The 13,473-nt window shown below is 40.5% G+C and overlaps 1 pseudogene; it reads left to right on the top strand.

Annotated features, from left to right (window-relative positions):
• Positions 1–1,688: 1,688 nt before the first annotated feature.
• Positions 1,689–4,414, top strand: LOC145906896 (uncharacterized; annotated as a pseudogene).
• Positions 4,415–13,473: the final 9,059 nt, after the last annotated feature.

Raw genomic sequence — 13,473 nt, 5'->3', positions numbered from 1 at the left:
ATTTTTCGCAAATTTCACATCTGAAAGGCTTTTCTTCAGTATGTGTTCGAACGTGTTTGACTAAATTGCCTTTTAAGGTAAACAATTTTGAACAAAATGAAAATTTGAAAGATTTCTTTTTTTTCTGTTTCCGTACCAGTGTGTCTTGATTCTTTCCCATGTCGATAACTTTGTTTCAATAACCTAATATCAAAGTTGCAAGCGTGTCTAAAAAAACGACGTATAGCATTGTGTAAAAAAAACTCACACCACTACAATATTTCAGACCACCACGTAAAATCATTTTGAAAAAGAGTGTTGTTATAGTTGAAATACACTTAATAAGTGTTGATTAAAACCCTGCTATGTTTCTACACACAAGAATTTGTTGCAGCAATACAACAGACAGACCAAAAAATTTCTCACAACCAATTAATGCAAGAAGTTTGCCTTATAATCTGGCCATGCTAGAAGCCTTTACTAATGCATGCAGTACACTACTTCATATGATTGATATTTCTAAAAAAAAATAAAACAAAACAACCAACATCTCTTTAAATAAATATGATATCCTAAAGAGGAAAATCCTCAACATATTGTGGTACTGTGGGCATATATATTAAAAGACTTGCTTAGTAGCTTACCATAACTGGCAAGGTGTACAAACTGACACAACACCTAATTTGCTTCAATTTTGGTATTTACACTTCAACGTGCCGCACATGCAAAGAACAATATGTCGGCCAGACCAAAAACAAATTCCGTTGGACGCAACACCGGTTCGACTAGAACAGGGCAACCAGCGATATTGGTAAAAACGACAAACGGCCCTTCTTCACCATCACACTTCCAAACACGGTAAACCAGCTCGGCGCCCACCCATCGAAACCTGTTTATCGGTGGCATTCGTTCAACAACCGGCGGCAAAGTCTTTAGATATTGTAACGAATTTTATTTATTCCACGTCACCGCACACTTTTGTTAGTTATTGTTATTGTTTGTATTCCATTGTTTTCACTTTTCTTCCTGGCACCTTGTAATTTCACTGTTTTCTTTCGTTGGTACCACTTCATTTATTATATTGTTTTTCCCATGTACATTGCTTTTAAGTCTCGCACTTCACTTACTTTCACCACACCATTTTATTACCTTCGTTTCTCCTCTTTTTCCTATTATTTAACGCTCCACTTATTTTTGTATGCCCCGTATGTGCCGCGTGTCGGGAAGGCGCATCCTGATTGGTTGGTGCTTTTTGAGGACGAAACGATTTTCTCTGAAACCAAGAGTCTTCTTCTGGGCGTCGCGTTGATAGCACCTATTTTACAGTGTTGTGTATGAGCGGTCGAGATCTTGGCCGGTGGCGTGTTGTATTGTTTTTATTCGTTTTATAGTTGAACACGACGTCCAATAAGTTAAATCAGCATGGGTTACTTTGGCTTTGTGGTGAGCCGTTATTGCAGGGTTCTGGACAGTATCAGAATTAGGGAGGCAGTTTTGTGCAAAGTACCGAATTAGGTAGAAGGGTTAATTGGGGGATAACATCGCCACCCAAAAAATCTAACCGCTTAATTGCAAAGCTGCCGAAATAATTCCGTAACAACTTGGCGAGCACGCCAGAATCCTGTCACAACACCCGGCTGGTTTTTCTGGGGAGACTCCCTACGTGTATTTTGGTTTTATGATATTTTGAAGGTTGGTTTTTCTTAACAATGGCTTTTAATGTTTTAATGCAACCTCCGCCTTTACGGCCGGGAGCTGACCTAGGACAGTATTTTAATGTATTTGAGTCCTATTGTACGAGCGTCGAGGCCTCAGAAGAAATGAAACGACACCTGTTCCTGGCAAGCATTGACAACGCCTTGAAATGGACAATACAAGAAAAAGAGGCAAACTTGTTCGAGGTTTCCTACAAGGACCTCAAAGAACGCGCATTACGCCAAAGGGCTACTATGGTCAACACGCAGAGCGCCAACGCGCAGAGCTGATAAGGCGCGTGCAATTACCTGGCGAATCCGCACGCGAATTCGTTTACGCCCTACAGGCACTGGGCGATGGTGCCTACAGCAACTCCACCGAAGCTATCCTTAAAAATGAGGTTCTGTACATTACCTTATTGCAAGGCTTGCAAGACCGGCGCCTCGCGGACACTATCCCGATTACCATCAAGTATGAGCGATCATTCAGAGCCGCAGCTCAAGTATTTGTCAATACGCAAACACCGAGCTTTGTCCAAGTCGCTACAGTAAACACAAAAGCATCAGAGATGGAATTAGTGCTAAAAAAGTTAGAAGATATGGAGAAACGTTCCAAGGAAAAGAACGCACAACTCGAGGACACCTTAGCGGCGTTACAAGCTCAAGTGGATCCCATAAAGCGCGAACGACCACAATACAACAACGTGCGAGCACGGACTTGCTATGGTTGCGGTGGACTGGGCCATATGCGGCGCGACTGCCCGCATACGGGTATGCGCGCAAAGGACGTCGACACGAGACGTCAAAACATACCATGTGCACCTGCGTTTTCCCGATCGATTCGTCAGGCATCGGAGATAAAATGTCACTTCGACCAAAAACGTAACGTCGTCGACGATGTCACCATCCCCGCGTTTACCGAGGTATGTGTAACAGCAAACTTTTGCCAAAAGCCGCACACCAAGGAAACCCCTTTTCTAACTGAGAAGATTGACGGGTTTGTGGAAAAATATGTGTTGTTGACGGCTACGAGTATAACGATGACGCAGAGTAACACTGTTGGGGTCTATGTCGCGAATTTGGGGGACGAAGCGGTAGAAATACCAAGCGGGTCAAGGATCGCCCAGGCATCGCCTGTTTATGCCTTTGGCAATGTCGAATGTCCAATGTCTGGCGCATGTGTGGTAGTCGATGGATCGTCGGCGAAATGTAAACACCCGGATTGTTTTGGCGGTTGCGCAGAAATTTGTTCGGTGTCACCACACGAAACAGCGGATAACCGTGACCCGTTTAAGTGCATTATAGAGCAAGCTCAGATCGGAAACCACCTAACTGAAGAACAAAGAGGAGAGCTGTTTGCCCTTCTTCGGCGCCAACCAGGACGCCTCTCAACATCTGGCGTTGACCTTGAACGCACGGACGTGGTGCGTCACGCGATCGACACAGGAAATAACGCTCCAGTGCGACAGCCGCCCCGCCGCATGCCCCACCACAACAAGGCGAAAGTGGAAGAGATTTTGGCAGAAATGGACAAACTGATTCGGCCGTCTAAATCGCCGTGAAGCAGTCCGATCGTGTTGGTTCGGAAGAAATCCGGCGAGACTCGTTTTTGTGTCGATTACCGCAAGCTAAACGAGCTAACTAAAAAGAACAGTTACCCGATCCCCCGGATAGACGACAGCCTTGACCAAATGTCGAACGCGGCGTATTTTTCTACGCTAGACCTGAAATCTGGCTATTGGCAGGTCGCTATGGATGCCTCTTCGAAAGAAAAAACTGCGTTTACCAGTCACGTCGGCCTGTTTGAATTTAACGCGACCTTTCAACGCTTAATGCGCATGGTATTAAGCGGAATCGAGTGGCGGGATGACATTATTGTTTACTCCAATACTTTCGAGCAACACTTAAATCGACTAGCTGACGTCCTAGAGAGAATTCAAACTGCGGGGCTGACGTTAAAGCCGTCTAAGTGTTCGCTTTTCAAAGAGGATGTGGCTTTTTTAGGTCACGTATTGTCGAAGGACGGAATACGATGCGACCCCAACAAAGTACAGTCGGTTTCCGAATGGCCCACACCGCGTAATGTGAAGGAGATCCGGCAGTTTTTAGGCCTAACATCTTACTATCGCAAATTTATTCGTGACTATGCGAAGATCGCAGGTCCCCTCCACAGGCAGACAGAAAAAGGAAAGCGGTTCCAGTGGGACGACCGATGCCAGGAGGCCTTCGCTCAGTTGAAACGGTACCTTACGACTGCTCCGATCCTTTGCTACCCTAACTTCAATAAGTCATTCATACTTGACACGGACGCATCCGATACGGCCGTGGGATGCGTCCTATCCCAGGAAGTTGACGGTAAGGAGTGTGTTGTGGCTTATGGCAGCCGTACCCTAAATAGGTCAGAGCGCAACTACTCGACCATGCGAAAAGAGCTGCTTGCCGTAATATTTGCGACCAAGCTTTACCGTTGCTATCTCCTTGGTCAAAAATTTATGTTACGGACTGACCATTCCTCGTTGAGGTGGCTGTGGAAGTCAAAAGAATTATACGGGCATTGCGCGCGCTGGGTCGAACATCTCTCCGCTTATGATTTTGACATACATCACAGGGAGGGAAGCAAACACCGCAACGCGGACGCACTTTCCCGTCTAGACTCCCTGGAAGATGATCCAGAATGTCCATACAAGATAGCGGATGAAGGCCGAGGGATTAAACAGGTTAACGCCGCGGACTTGACTTGATAATTTAAAAATCAAGCCTTGTCGGGGAAGCGACGTCCAGCTTACATGATGATGTACATGGAGGGGACATTTGGGCATTGCCAAAACGTTAGCAAAAGTTTCCGAGCGGTTTTATTGGCATAAATGGCGCGAATCCGTCGAGATGTTTTGTCGCAACTGTATAACGTGCCAATACAACAAAAAGCCAACGCAACATTTTCAAGCGCCGCTTATACCTTCGCATGAGGATAAACCCATGCAAAGGATTGAAGTAGATGTTATTGGGCCACTACCACTTACCACTCGGGTTACCAATTTATACTGGTAGCGTGCGACCTTTTCACGAAATACGTTAGAGCGTGGCCGATGCGACACCAAACCGCAAATGAGACCGCTAGCTTGCTTTGCCGCAATTGGTTTACGGTGCACGGCGTCCCGGAAACGTTCCATTCCGATAGAGGGACAAATTTTGAAAGTCACCTGTTTTCCGAGCTGTTGCGCCTGATGGACTGTAAGAAAAGCCGAACTACGTCATATCACGCGCCCGGGAATGGCGGTGTCGAACGCAACAATAAGACCATAATAACAATGATAAGAAACTACATACAGAAAGACGAACGACGATGGGACGAGGCGTTGCCGGGAGTAGTCGCGGCTTACAACGCAAGCGCCCGAGAAGCAACGGGAGAAGCTCCGCACACCCTTTTGACCGGCCGACCGTTGCGCCTTCCGGCAGATTTAATGGGATCCCTCCGAGAAGATTCAAGACGATCTTACGGAGTGGAGATCGACCAGTTACGCGACGGCCTAGAGCTGGCCGAAGAAATTGTCAGGGAAAGTCTTACGACACAGCGCAAGCGTATGGAAGACCGCTACAACTTGCGACAACGGGGACAGCCATACTCGATTGGAGACTATGTGCTGTTAACGAACGTCGTTCCTGTAGGTCGGTGCAAGAAATTGCAGTATCCCCACAAAGGTCCGTACCGAGTGGTCGAAGTACGCGGGCCTGTGAACTATGTCATTGAAGATGGGACTGGTAAACAACAGACTGTCCATTTCAATCGGCTGAAACCGACCACAGATACATTCCCAATGCCCGCTGAGGAAACGGCGGAACCTCCGCAGGCTGAAGATCAACAACCTACGTTGGTGTATGTATTTAGGCCAAATACAACCCGAGTGGACAATGGAGAGGTATCGAATACACCGGATAATTCGGGCGGATGCAGAAGGTCTACACGGACCCGACGCCGGCCAGTTCGATTCTCGTCGGAGACACACGTGTAGACCAATGTCCAACAGGAGTAGGACAATTCTTGGGTTGGGGGGAGTGTAACGAATTTTATTTACTCCACATCACCGTACACTTTTGTTAGTTATTGTTATTGTTTGTATTTCATTGTTTTCACCTTTCTTCCTGGCACCTTGTAATTTCACTGTTTTCTTTCGTTGGTACCACTTCATTTATTATATTGTTTTTCCCATGTACATTGCTTTTACGTCTCGCACTTCACTTACTTTCACCACACTATTTTATTACCTTCGTTTCTCCTCTTTTTCCTATTATTTAAGGCTCCACTTATTTTTGTATGCCCCGGATGTGCCGCGTGTCGGAAAGGCGCATCCTGATTGGTTGGTGCTTTTTGAGGACGAAACGATTTTCTCTGAAACCAAGAGTCTTCTTCTGGGCGTCGCGTTGATAGCACCTATTTTACAGTGTTGTGTATGAGCGGTCGAGATCTTGGCCGGTGGCGTGTTGTATTGTTTTTATTCGTTTTATAGTTGAACACGACGTCCAATAAGTTAAATCAGCATGGGTTACTTTGGCTTTGTGGTGAGCCGTTATTGCAGGGTTCTGGGCAGTATCAGAATTAGGGAGGCAGTTTTGTGCAAAGTACCGAATTAGGTAGAAGGGTTAATTGGGGGATAACATCGCCACCCAAAAACATCTAACCGTTTAATTGCAAAGCTGCCGAAATAATTCCGTAACAATATTGTGAAGCCAAATGGACGCAAGCATCTATAAACATCCAGAAAATGATTTTACGGAGAATTAGATAATTTTTATTGCATTTCGATTTTACCTTTTACTAATTATATCCCATTTTCAGTCGCATTCATTGCTTCTGGCACACTCCTTTGTGTTTCAGGTTTTTCCGGTCACGTGTGAGAATGTTGTTTCCGTATCTCCGCTATCACCTACTGTAGGTTCGTTACCACACTGTAGTTCACGGTGAGCTTGAGGTGATAGCGTAAAGAAAAGACTCTCAGTTGCAAGGGTGATTTTTGTGTGCATTTTGTTGCTTTTATTATTACTACTACGTAATTTTTGCAGAAACTGACGTACTTACATAAGCGAAATCGATTTTTTACAAATTAATCTGCTGACTTCAATCTGAGCCCTGTTGCTTCATCATATATATTAAAAGACTATTGGCTTATGGTAAAAATGACAGGTATAAAATTGATATATATATATAGTCAAATGGGGTAATTAACGGACGTTTTTCCAAAACGTTGCAAATTTTCACATTAAATCTAAAGTTATTTCGTTTTGCTTTGTGTTGGGTAAAACCTTACAAATCACTGCTATGATTTAAAATGAAAGCATCAGTCACTTGCAACTGTGTTGGCAGATAATTAAAGTTTTTATTCTCCAACTATTACCCCATCAATCAGGGTAATTATTGGACACATGTGGGGTAATTGCTGGACAGTGTACTAAACTTGTCAAATCTATGCTGTTTCAGGTGAATTTAAAACAGGTTTACAACCTTTTGTTCAATGGCATGTCGAAATAAAGTGTAGACACTGACATATCACATATTGTGTCGGTTTACTTGCTAATTTGCTAATTTTCTTAAAGTCTGGTAATTTTTCGACACTGCTGATTTGTTAATGTCTATGCACATCATAAATTCCTGCTACTCCATAGTTTTGTTGGTTTTTGTATCTATTTTCTGGGCATTCTTATTGAGGTTATTGAATTTACGCACAGGAAGGAGCTATATAGAATAACACACTATTCTAGAATAGTTAAGGACCTATATGGGTATTAGATTGGAGAAATCCTGTGTTCAAGACCCTCGGCTGTAATGCATCCGCTTGTTACCCAATGACCGTTGATGGGTCTTGTGACTTACATAGGGACCGAAAATTCTACAAAGTTGAAAAAATTTTTTTTTTTGGAGACTAATTTTGATCAAAATTTGTAGATATGAAATGGATCTTTTATAAAATCACAAATGATTGGACATTAAACGATTCATTTTGCCGCAAACACAGCCTGATTTTTTGCTCCATTTTCAACATAAATTTCAGCAGCACCCACCAGCAAGTTACTACCTAATTGGAATAGCTCAAAACCCCACTAAGACTGCCCCAAACACCCTAAAATTCGCCATGACAACAGCACGCACATGTGCGCTCATTCAACCGCAAATTTAACTTAATTGCGTCACTGCTTTGCTTGGTGATGCATGACTTTGCATTGTGACACAGGTCTACACGTTGGGCATTTCCCAGCACCAAAACTAATTTTCACAGAAATACCAATATGCGTCCTTCAATCTAATCCAAAATACTGCATCATATTCTGTTTTAGCTGGTTGCATAATAATGTAATTGACTGTTTTCAAAGGTCTGCTTTAGTGAAATAATCTCATAATTGTTACATGCTATTGAAGCCATGTTTATAAAAAGAAAATAGGTGAACAATTAATGTGATAAAATTTAAGAAAAAGTTATAGAACTAAATCATATTTCGTGTACACACACTGTCTGCAGCTTTGTAATATTATGGCTTTTTTTGCACATAAATCCTATTATTCGACCAAAATTAGAATTTGGATTCGAATAGCTTAGAATTCGAATAATCGAAAGTTGTATTCTGAATTGCCCACATCCCTATATTACGTATAATCCCGGTTATAACCACTCAAAACAGATGGTACAATGATATTAATACACAGTGCCAGTATCCAATAATTACCCCTGAATGCAAAAATGTGCATGGGGTAATTATTGGACGCATTTGTTCTATCTAAATAGAGGTTTGAGTTAATCTTCATTGAAACTTCAGGGCTTGACCTGCCAGTGTTTCCAAAATAAAATTTCAAATCATTAAAACACTGTCAAATCTCAACAAATTACTATATCCACTTACTTTGAAAAAGTTTGTGAACTAAACACCTCCTACAATTTTTTTTATCAGTGTTTCACGGAAGAAACAACACATGGTATTTTTAACTATGGGAGGCTTCTAGTTTACCACAGATTTTGAATTGAAGTTGACTTGAAACAAAAAAACAGAAAACAATGGTATTTGGAATAATCTACCGCCACCTGGATTACCACATAACACTTTTCACTTCTAATTTAGAACATACTATTACTCTAAACAACAACAACATAACATTTATATTCTTACAGACTTTACCATAGACATTTAAGAAAACACCACACATACAGGAATACAAACTAATGATAGGGCCTGAACACCAAAATTGTAATAGACAAAGCATCCCACAAAAACTATTACAGAGACAATTCATTATAGATCATATTTTCACAACAATTTTTCTAATGCAATTCCATGTGGTTCCATTAAATTCAATATATCAGGTTATTTGCCATTGCTCACAAGCTCAAACTCATAGAATAAACCATACTAATTAAAAATACTTTCAAATTTGACACAAAATGATTTTCGTTGCAAACAGAACAGCTTTGGATCGACAATTTAAAAATAATAAAACACAAAAACAAACACAGAAAACTTATTCAATAAGAAAATCTCATGATCAACTTACACCATAATCAAATAAACAAAATTAGTTATGAGAGCAGCTGCAGCAACATATTGTTATTTTTATTATATTGTGTGTCAAATAATTACGCGTACATGCACAAATGGTATTTTAGGTTAATCATTTCACTTCTCTCAGACCTATGGGAAAATCTCTGACATATGGAAACTCGGCTTTGGGTTTAATAATCACATCGGCGTTTTAATAATCTTGTTCATGTCAGTATTTTTTGTAATCCTAATAACCATATATATATCGGTTGCCATAAGCCACGGTACACAGACCGAGAGGACTAAGAAAAAAGACCGAAGCAATAGAATAGCTCACATCGCTGCATTTTAATGTTATATGTTGTGAACCAAGGTATGTTTCGTCATCGTATCATTTTTTATTGAAAGGTCACAAAGGTAGTCGTTGGCAGAGGTTTTCAAAATAGGAGTCAGATGTACGGTGTGTTTTCTTTCAGTAAAAGTGAGTCCCTGCAGATCCAAGCAAAATCATTACAAAAATTTACTTAATGTTAACAAGGCAAATCCAAAGCAAACATGGAAACTTATCAATAAAATAACCACAAGTAACACCACAAAGAAAACACCCATATCACAAGTTAACACACCAAACAGCACAGTTAAAGATCAAACACAGATTGCAAGCAAAATTATATCTTTTTCACCAACATAGGAAAAAATATGGCACTACTTGTTCTACCATCTGCCACACAACCAATAGACTACCTCACAAACACTCCATCAGCACCTTTTTTTTCTGCACCATGGAAATAAAATTTTTAATACAATCCATTAAACTAGTCAAATTAGCAACACCAGTTGTCACACTAATCATTTGCCTATTGGCAAAGGCTGTATTTAAGACCAATATCATCAATACCAATATTTTTTGAAATATTTATATATACATAAAACTGGTGGAGTTATATATACATAAAAGGATGATGGACTACAAAAATTTGACATTGTCACCAATTTTCAAAATGGATTCAGGCCAGGACATTCTACTGACATTTGTTAGACCACCAACAGAAAACATGTGCAATATTTCTTGACCTTCACAAAACCAGAGGGATGTTAGTTGACAAAAAAAAAATCGCCAGTTAACAAAAGTTTGAACGCGCGTAACTCGGCCACCTTACGAGGTAGCGACATATATATGAACACGATATAGTTCATAGGCTGAAGTTTGTAACGATACCAAAAATATTTAAAAAAAACATATTCATATTCGGTAATGAATATGATTTGCGTATTATGACATAAGTTGCGAAAACAAGATTCGCTGGCAAAAGTTTTGAAGCAGAGCATTCTACGCGCTTAAAACGATATAAAAATATTTGAAAAATTCGATAGGGGGAGTGAAGAAATATGAATTCATATTTTACAAACATGAAAAAACGGTGGTACGATGTACACTTTCGTCGACTAAACCTTGCACAAACCTTGGCCCAAGCTGTTCTTTTGCAAAAACAATCTTATACCCCCCTGCTATCGAATGAAATCAAAATTTAACATATTAAGCCAGTGTGGCTATGCGAAATTCAACGATAACTTACTCCAACCGACCGTCGCCCGCCGCTCGTTCAAGCCATATGCATACGCGCCATACACTTTCGTCGATAAAACCTTGCACAAACCTTGGTCCAAGCTGTTCTTTTGCAAAAACAATCTTATACCCTCCTGCTATCGAATGAAATCAAAATATTAGGCCAGGGTGGCTATGCGAAATTCAACGATAACTACAAAAACTAACCTTACTAAATAACCTTACTACATGTTCAAATTACAAAATTATTATTGCAATATTTGATTTTATAGTTGTTTACCATAAAGGAATGTTGCTTATCAATTGTTTTCGCAACATTGTTTTTACGCTGAACCCTATTAGGCGGGGGGTTTCTGATAAGTCGGCGAGCCGAGTGATCGGAATCAGCGAGGCTCAAGGCCGCGCGGCGGGCAGAGAGATCGGGGGCTACGAAGCTCAAGATCGGGCGGCGTGTTTTCTGATCGGCACAAATTGGGTAATTATGGATTCTTCAATATAAGCAAACACAAATCATTCTCATTGAGAAACCAATTGCAAACAGCGAAGCTACGACATACATTGTTACGAAATAAGCTATGGAGAAGTCGACTATTCGAAACTGGTTGAATGTTTGCACCCAGCCAAAGGTAAGAACGCCTTTTCAAGCATTTTGTATTGTTAATATATATAAATTTAATTTCGTTTCCTTTACTGCAGCCTACAAGAGTGGAGAAGTATGGCCTTGGGATATCTGGGAAGCAAACGATGTGGTGGGTTCCCGTCAAAAGCAGCCGGAAGCGGTTGCTGTATATTTCCGACAGCAATGCTCGGAAATACGTTTCACCTTATGAGGTAAAACCATCTAATTCTTTTTCTTTTGATTTTGCAGCTTTAAGCATGCCTGGTGGTACCATCTGGCATGCAATACAGGAACTATCTTCATCTCCAATCGTGGAAGACGTCGAAGTTGTTGTCATTGGGTTTGGCACCAATGATGTTCTCGCAATGAAAGGTGACAACCCTATGAATGGTGGCATTGGTGGAATTGTTGGCCGTATGAAAGCTCTTGTCCGATTGGTAAGGACACTATACCCATTCGCCAAGGTATGTAAAAATACTATGCATTCTTTAAATAATATACGTTCTAAGTATTGATACCCTATTTCGTGTTGCAGATTTTTCACACTGGAATATTGCCTTCGACGAAGAAGCCACGTTTGGTTACATCCCTAAACAAAGAGATGAGGAAGTCAGCAGAAGAAGTGGAACTTCAGTTTTTTGAGGGTGGCATCCCATCGCAGTTACTTAGTGACGATGGGATCCATCTCTTAGATGAAGGGCTACGACTTCTGCTGACACACGTGGAAAGGACTGTCCAATTACAGGAGGTGGAGGTCAAGGCTATCCAGGATTTTCCCGAATTAAATGCGGAAACAAAGATATTTTTGGTATCGTTACAAACTTCAGCTTATGAACTATATCGTGTACAAATATCATGTCGCTACCTCGTAAGGTGGCCGAGTAACGCGCGTTCAAACTTTTGTTAACTGGCGATTTTTTTTTGTCAACTAACATCCCTCAGGTTTCACAAAGATCAGTCAACCATGACATCATGCTATTAAAACTAAAAATTCATAGTCAACGGGGTAACACAAAAACCTTCCTTAAGAGCTACCTAACAGGCAGAGAGCAATTCACAAAAATTGCCAATTTTCACTCAAATATTTCCCATGTGGTTTGTGGCGTACCTTAGGGATAACCTTTAGGGGACCTTTTCTTCCCTTTATATAATTATAATTGGTCTTTTAGGATATATATGGACTTCTAGCATGGGGTTTAGCTAGACATCAATGCTACATCCTGTAGGAGTTTTGTAGATTTGTGCACTGCGCTTAATAACCAATAGCAATTTTAGCACCCACACTTGGCAAATACGGTAGATGCTAAAAAAACACCCCACAGTTAGGTCGGCAATTGTGATCATAGATATCGTGCAAATATGTGGCTTCGGTAAAGAGTAAACAAACACCTGTCAAATTAATTTGGTAGCATTATTTAAATCTCAATTAATTTTACCGAACCAGCATTTAATGCCGAAATAACACTAGTAACCTGCAGGCCTCATGTGTGGATATCGTAGAATGAACGGCGGGTAAGTTATCACGGTTTTTTGTAGCGTGCGATTGCGTTTGTGTGATTTTAACGATTTGCATTAGCTTATAATAAAAATTATTTGTATAACTGTAGGTTGTGAGTATTCTTTATTTAATAATGCTTTTGTTAATTTAGAAAAGGTAAGATAAATACTCTTTTTACACTATAAGTTTGGTCATCTAATACTGTGATTCTAACACATGGTGTTAGTGTCCGATAATACCCCTGAATGTAAAAGGTGTCTTTCCTACTAATATAGCGTAGTAAGCTATTGGTTTATAAATACTAATCAGTTTTGTTTCTGTATTAGAGTCAGATAGAAATAGAACAAAATATGAGTGTATATTCTTTCCTACTAATATAGTGTAGTTATCAATTTCCTTTTGTTTCTAGAAAGATACAAAATGACTTGTAAGTGTAGAATGTGTATTTTTAGAAAATATGCCGAAGTATGTGAAATAATTTCACAGACTAATATTTTCTGTATTTTCTAGGAGAATGATCAGACCCTTGTAAGTGCAACAAACATTCTGTGAAGTTTTGGTTTTTTATAGGAAAAGTTCTCAAATTTTTTTATTG

Source organism: Ascidia mentula, chromosome 6 (genome assembly GCF_947561715.1).
Source record: "Ascidia mentula chromosome 6, kaAscMent1.1, whole genome shotgun sequence".
Classification (NCBI taxonomy): Eukaryota; Metazoa; Chordata; class Ascidiacea; order Phlebobranchia; family Ascidiidae; genus Ascidia; species Ascidia mentula.
The sequence above is the reverse complement of the archived record's forward strand: the minus strand, read 5'-3'. Positions and strand labels throughout refer to the sequence as shown.